Below are 6,571 nucleotides of genomic sequence, written 5' to 3'. Positions count from 1 at the left end.
TCGTAAGCATAGGGGCTCATAGGTCTTAGTTGGGAAGGGGGTATCTAAAAATTCAAAAAATAGTCTAATATAAGTTTATCGTTTTCAGGAGAGGAGGGGACTTTAAGCTGATCCCAGGAAGAGATCCCATGTATATTTTATCTAAGGATTACTCAATGATTACACATTTTCACAACAAATTGGTGGGCTCTTTAAAAGCTTTGCAGATCGATCTTGGTTCCTCAATGAAACATTTTTTGTCTTAGTTCTAAAATTATCTGCTATACCTCAGAAATGATGTACTAGGAACCTCATATGACATTGGGAAGGGTGGAGGCGTCAAGTGGACCGGAAATTTCGACTGTAAGGGGGAGGGGTAAATTGGAAGACATTGTGTGTATCAAGGTTGTCAAAATAGCCTATCTTTAATGTCACAAGAAGGGTCTAGGGAATGAAGTTGAAACTTACAGGCACAGATGAGGGTGGTAGCGAAAGAGGAAGGGGGTGAATAATTTTTGCATCTAATCAACAAAAAACTTTTGCACTATAACCCCTATGGGGAATTCAATCGTTACACAGCTAAGTAGCAATGTCATTCAGTGCTCTGTGTTTCAAGGATAACAAAAGGGTTTATCTGTAATATCTTGGGAACAGCCCGTGGTATCAAGTTAAAACTTCTAGGGAGTGTCAAGGAGTAGGTTTATGCTGAAGTATGACTTGGAGGAGAGTATACAGCTAAATCAGGAGATGATATATATATATTCATTTAATCAAATTACCATGTCTGGAATACCTCGGAATGGAGTTGAAACTTCAGGTAATGTAGGAGAAGAAAGGAGGAGGGATAAAGGGACTTCAAATCTGGTAGGGAGAGCAGGCTGGACAAAAAATTTTCTAATCCATTTAAATATTTTGGCACTGTAAGCCTTTATGAGAGTTACCTCAGAACACATTTTCCCTCAAAAGGAGTTCTTCAAAGAAAGGCTAAAGAGCTATACTAGACCAAAGACGAGCAGAAATAAAGTCAAATAATATTTGAAGCGTAATACAACAATAATTCATTGTCAATAAGTAAATGAACCTCAAAGCGAACAGAAATTATATTAAGGTACCACGTCAAACGTGAAAGTAGCTGAGACTACCACAAACAGGTGGTGGGTTAATGCCCCCTGCCCCTTCTAAAGACCAGAACGTAATTTTGACTTCCGACGTTGAAATGTTCAGAGCATTTAGTTGGACCTTAATGAGGACATTAAATTCCAGAAGAAAATGCGGTTATATCGAATCTTAGTGCATAAAGTTTTACCTTGTTTTTGTTTTATGCTGATATGTTTTTCAGCCAAATTAAGACAAAATAAATTTAAGGATATCCCGTTTATTTATTTGAAAAAAACTTTTTGATAAATGACCTTGTCATGCGTTTTTTTAAACCAGCGAAAAGTTGCAACAAAATTTGATATATAAAGATTCTTTTAATAAAATTGTGCACTAACATGCGTCTATGTTCGAGGGTGTCTGCAGGAGGTGGGTCAGGATAGCTTCAGTACCATAAAGGATATAAATTCTGTAGTAAATCTGTTATTCAAATTCATTACGCGAAACTACTGTTATTCAAAAATTTGACTCTCAAACCCTTTAAATGACTTTGGTGTTCTTGCATTTTATTGGAAACAGAATATATTTTTAACAATACTGTTTATATTTGTGAAATCATCAATAAAAACAAGCAAATAAGATCACCATAGTATCAGGATTACTGGAAACAACTAGTAAAAGCAGACGGGTTGTTTCGTATATAATGATTTCGATCCCTGGAAACTGCATTATTTTTTTTTTATTTTTCAATGTTATAATTGTAAATGAGACAATTTGAAAAATATGTTTTTCAGTCAACTGCAAATGATTCTCTAAGTGTTGAGAAGGTTTAGGGGGGGGGGGGGTAGCTTTATTCCTCCTTGTGGTAATTTTATCCATCTTAAGTTTGACTTGATTATTTATTTTAATTACTGTTCGTTTTAGGAATCACTTATTCATATATAGTTGAATTGCTATCTTTATGTTTAATGTGATTATTCATTTTAATTTTTGTTTATTTTGGAGTTTACATATACATTAATAGTAATTTCTGTTGGTTTGAAGTTTAGTTATTATACGAATATTTCTGCTCGTCTTAGGTTCTAGTATTGTTCTTTACTTTTGTATGTAAAACTACTGTTTTCGAATTTTTTTCTGTAATCAATTTGTTGTACTAAATTATTTTTCTGAGTCGTCTCATCTCAAACAACATTATTCTTGGCTTGGGGATTCCTCGATGACAGTTTTATTGTTAACCTCATGACAAATGTTTAAGGTTCCTTTGCAACCTTAAAACCGTTTCTTGCTCAACAAACTGCTTAACTGGTGCTTCACTAGCTTCAAAAATGGGCCGAAAGCTCATTTCTTACCGGTTCCAAAGTTATGTCCTGAATTCATTGGGCAAAAAGGACCTGTGTTGGTTTACAAGAGCCAAAAAGGTTTTCCCGAATGTCTGGAAACCTACATGTCTAAGTTGCTATACTGAGGAACCCTTGAAGAGGGGAGGACCTACAGTTAAGTTTAATATGTGAGACTACAGAGTTTGGGTAGTGTAGGTCTCCCTAACGGATTTTAGTTAATAACCATAAGTACTATTTTAGGTCCTTCTTTGTATGGTGTCCTTCAAATAGTCAAACAATTTGGATCGCACAAATGTGGACATGAAAAAAGGCCCAAGCCTGGCTCCAAATGCCTCAAGTCAATGGTCAAAGGCAATAACGAAAATCAATATGTTGGTTTACCCGTTATATTGTCCATTTTAACTATGTTAAAAATGAACCCCAATGGATGGGACGGGGGAACCAGGGTGGGCCTGATATTTCCTATATTGTCTTTTCAGCCAAGACTTTCTATCTATTCTTTGTTTTTACAACAGCAAAAATACAAGTGAGAGGGAGAGGGCAATAAATTATCAAATTCTATTAAAAACTCAAGAGAGTTTCAACTAAGAATTGTTTTCAACTAAGAATAGTTTTGGCAAACTGTTTTTAATCAATATTAATAAAAAAAAGTTTTTCCAACGAAAGTAAAGATTTAAGTTGGAACAAACAAACAAATATTATTGCTTTGTCGATTACAAAAGAAATATCAACAAAACTAGCTCAAATGAACTGACTCGTAACATTTTCTAATATCTATAGAATTTTAAAAACCAGCGATTTAGAAAAAACACAAGAACAACCCCCTAAAAAATAGAAAGTTCTCCTAGGAGCAGGCAATTCCAAAACTTGCCTGCACTAAACAAAGACTAGCTTGTAAGTCTCTCAATCGTTTCATGGAGAGAGAAGTTTTCAGGGGGTGAATTTTCCAGGGGAAGTTTTATACTGGGTGAATTTGTAAGAGTTCCTACACGAAATTTCTTTATATGTTTTGCTTTCTCTTTACCAATTCAGTTTTAGTCGTGGAGATGCCAAGGGTAATTATCCAGGGTAAATTTTCGCCCGTATCGAATTGCCCAGAGAATATTTCTGTGGGGAGGGGGATTTCTCCGTGGAGGTGGAGCCAGGTATCCTGACACTATTTAGAAAAAAGATCAGAAACTAAAGTTAAACAAAGCAAGTTTTTTCAACTGAAAGTAAGGAGCAACATTAAAACTTAAAACGAACACAAATTATTACGTATATGAGGGGTAGCCCCCTGCTCAACACCTCACTCCTTACGCTAAACTTTAAATTTTGTCCCAATTCTTTACAAGGGTCGTTTAATTAGAACGATTAGTAACTTTTTTGAAGGTACCGAAAAATTATAGTGTGAAGAGCGAGATGTTGAGAAGTTTGTTTTCCCCTATTCTGCTCTTTTTCCTTTGATTTCCGTATAATTATTTTATAGTCCCAAATTCCAGGGGGGGGGCATGGTCCCCCTGCCGCCCCCCCTGCCGGTGCTCATGCCTTGTAGATCCATAATTTTAGATGTAGTTTGAAAGATTACAGCTGCTTACTTTCCTAGAGGGGGGGGGAGTAAAAAGGGGAGGGTCGCTAAAAAAGAGTTGTCTCAGCAGCTCACTTCAGAGAACATAAAAATAATGACCCTAAAATTAATTTTGAACATTTTAGTTCATGGTTGAGAACTGTTATAAAAGAGTAACCGTTGTCGGTATACACCGAGATTGTAAAGAAAAAACAGTTGTTGGGAACAATATGTGCAACAAGAGAGGTTTGAAAATTTCTGAGTAAATAGGATATGTGATATGATTTAATTACCATTCAATAGGATTAAAGCTGGAATTTCTCTGTAATTGACAATTATCAGTATTTGTTTATTTTCAGGAATTATTTTACGATAAAATCCAGGCAGCGCCAAGTAGGTCTAGGTTAATATGGAAAATCTCGGCAGCTATTCCCAGATTCAATGTGTTCTTTTTTTCTTTAATTGGCGTTCATTAAAAAAATGAAGATTTTGTTGTTAAATATAAAATTTTAGTATCTTTTGAAAAACCTTTACGGGGTTTGAGAAGCTCTGTTCCCTGATTTCATGTGTTTTTTGTTTGATTTTTTCGTTTGTTTTTTTACTTCACGTTCAAAAGAAAAATAATATTTTCTCTTAAATAAATAATTCTTGTATCCTTTAAAAAGCTTTACGTGGTTTGAAGGACTCTCTTCCCTGATTACATGTGTTTTTTTTTCTATTTGGTCAGCGCTCTTTAAAAAAAACAAATATTTTTGTTACGAGCTTTACGGTGTTTGAGAGACACTGTTCCCTGATTCAATGTGTTTTTTTTTTTTAATTGGCGTTCATTAAAAAACAATTTTTTTTTGTAAAATATATAATTCTAGTATCCTTTAAAAGAGCTTTACGGGATTTGAGAAACTCTGTTCCCTGATTCCATGTGATTTAATTTTATTTACTTGGTGTTTGAAAAAAAAAAGAAGATTTTCTCTCAAATATATAATTCCTGTATCTTTAAAAGAGCTTTACAGGGTTTGAGAGATCCTGTTCCCTGATTCCATGTGGATGTTTCTCTTTACTTGGCGCTCATTAAATTTTTTTGTTAAATAAATAATTCTTGTATCCTTTCCAACAGCTTTATGGGGTTTAAGAGACTCTGTTCACTGATCCCATGTGGTTCATTACTTGGTGTTCATCAAATAAAGAATATGTTCTTTTAAACAAATAATTCTCGTATTCTTTAAAAGAGCTTTACGGTGTTTGAGAGACTCTGTTTCCTGATTCTATATGGTTTTTGTGACACTTGGCATCAACTAAGTGACATATGGGGATGGCAAATTTTGTCGGTCTGTCTCTCGGTTCCGGTTTTAATAGTTTAGGCACTTCCAGATAAGCTAGGACGATAAAATTTGGCTGGCGTATCAGGGACCAGACCAGATTAAATTAGAAATAATTGTTTCCCCGATTCGACCATCTTGGGAGGGGGGAGAGTGGGGGGGTGTTTAATTTGGAAAAATTAGTAAAAATGAGGTATTTTTAACTTACGAACAGGTGATCGGATCTTAATGAAATTTGATATTTAGAAATAAATTGTGTCTCAGAGCCAGTGTTTCCACTATGGGGATTTCCCCCCTAGAATAGGGATTTTTCAAGTCTTTAGGGGCGAGATTTTCTTTTTAGGGATCTGGGGATTTTTCCTCTTCCGTGGACTTTCAGGGAATTTTTATTTAGTTTGTTCATCATTATCATCTTCTTGATCAGAAAAGCAGGATAATTTGAATCAGGATATGTTTTTTTGCGAATTGAATCACAGAGAAGTACTTCTTCAGTTACTTAAACATTTTTAATTGCACAAAGATTTTGAGATGTACAGGAGTCAAAAGCAACAAACTGGCAACAAAGAACTGTTTGACACAGCTCCACGCTGATGTAGACTTCAAACGACAATTTCAGCTTGGAATGCTCTCGATTAATGAACTCATATGGTTTGTCATTTTTGGGTTGTTTTTTCATAAGATTATTTGGTAGATAGCAGGCCATATTTTTACAGGTCAGATAAATAAAGTTATAATATATTTTGATAGGTTTATAGGGTACGTAGTTGTTGTTCTTACTATAGTCAATTTTTTTGACAAGCACTGCATGCACGATTTTTTTTTCTCCACAGTGCCTGTATGATGTTTAATATTTTTGTGAAAAATCAAAAAACTTGAACTTAAACCTGTAAGTACTGACGTGAACAATAGAGGTAGGCTTTACCTATTTGAACACCTCTCTTAGCATTTCATTACCTTAGTTTTTAGCAGACAGACAAACTGACAGCCATGTTTTAAGAACAATGGTACATGTAGGAATAAATAGATTGTGTGTTTAAGGCAAGCCCACATACCCAGGAGAAAATCATGCAGCTCTATACTATAATTGGTGTAATTTTGTTGCTCATGTTTTTGACTTACAAATAAAGTGAACATACCATTCGATGCCTTTTTTTATGTTCTTTTGCGAATATAATAATTGCTTCTGTTGCAAATTGAAATTTAAGTACTTTTTGAGCTCTTGAAAATGACCAAAATATTTCTAGTTTTTGGGAATAAAAAGCCTTAAAACATTGGTCCCAATCTTTAAAACATTA

Source organism: Artemia franciscana, chromosome 11 (genome assembly GCF_032884065.1).
Source record: "Artemia franciscana chromosome 11, ASM3288406v1, whole genome shotgun sequence".
Classification (NCBI taxonomy): domain Eukaryota; kingdom Metazoa; phylum Arthropoda; class Branchiopoda; order Anostraca; family Artemiidae; genus Artemia; species Artemia franciscana.
Note: the sequence above shows the minus strand (reverse complement) of the source record.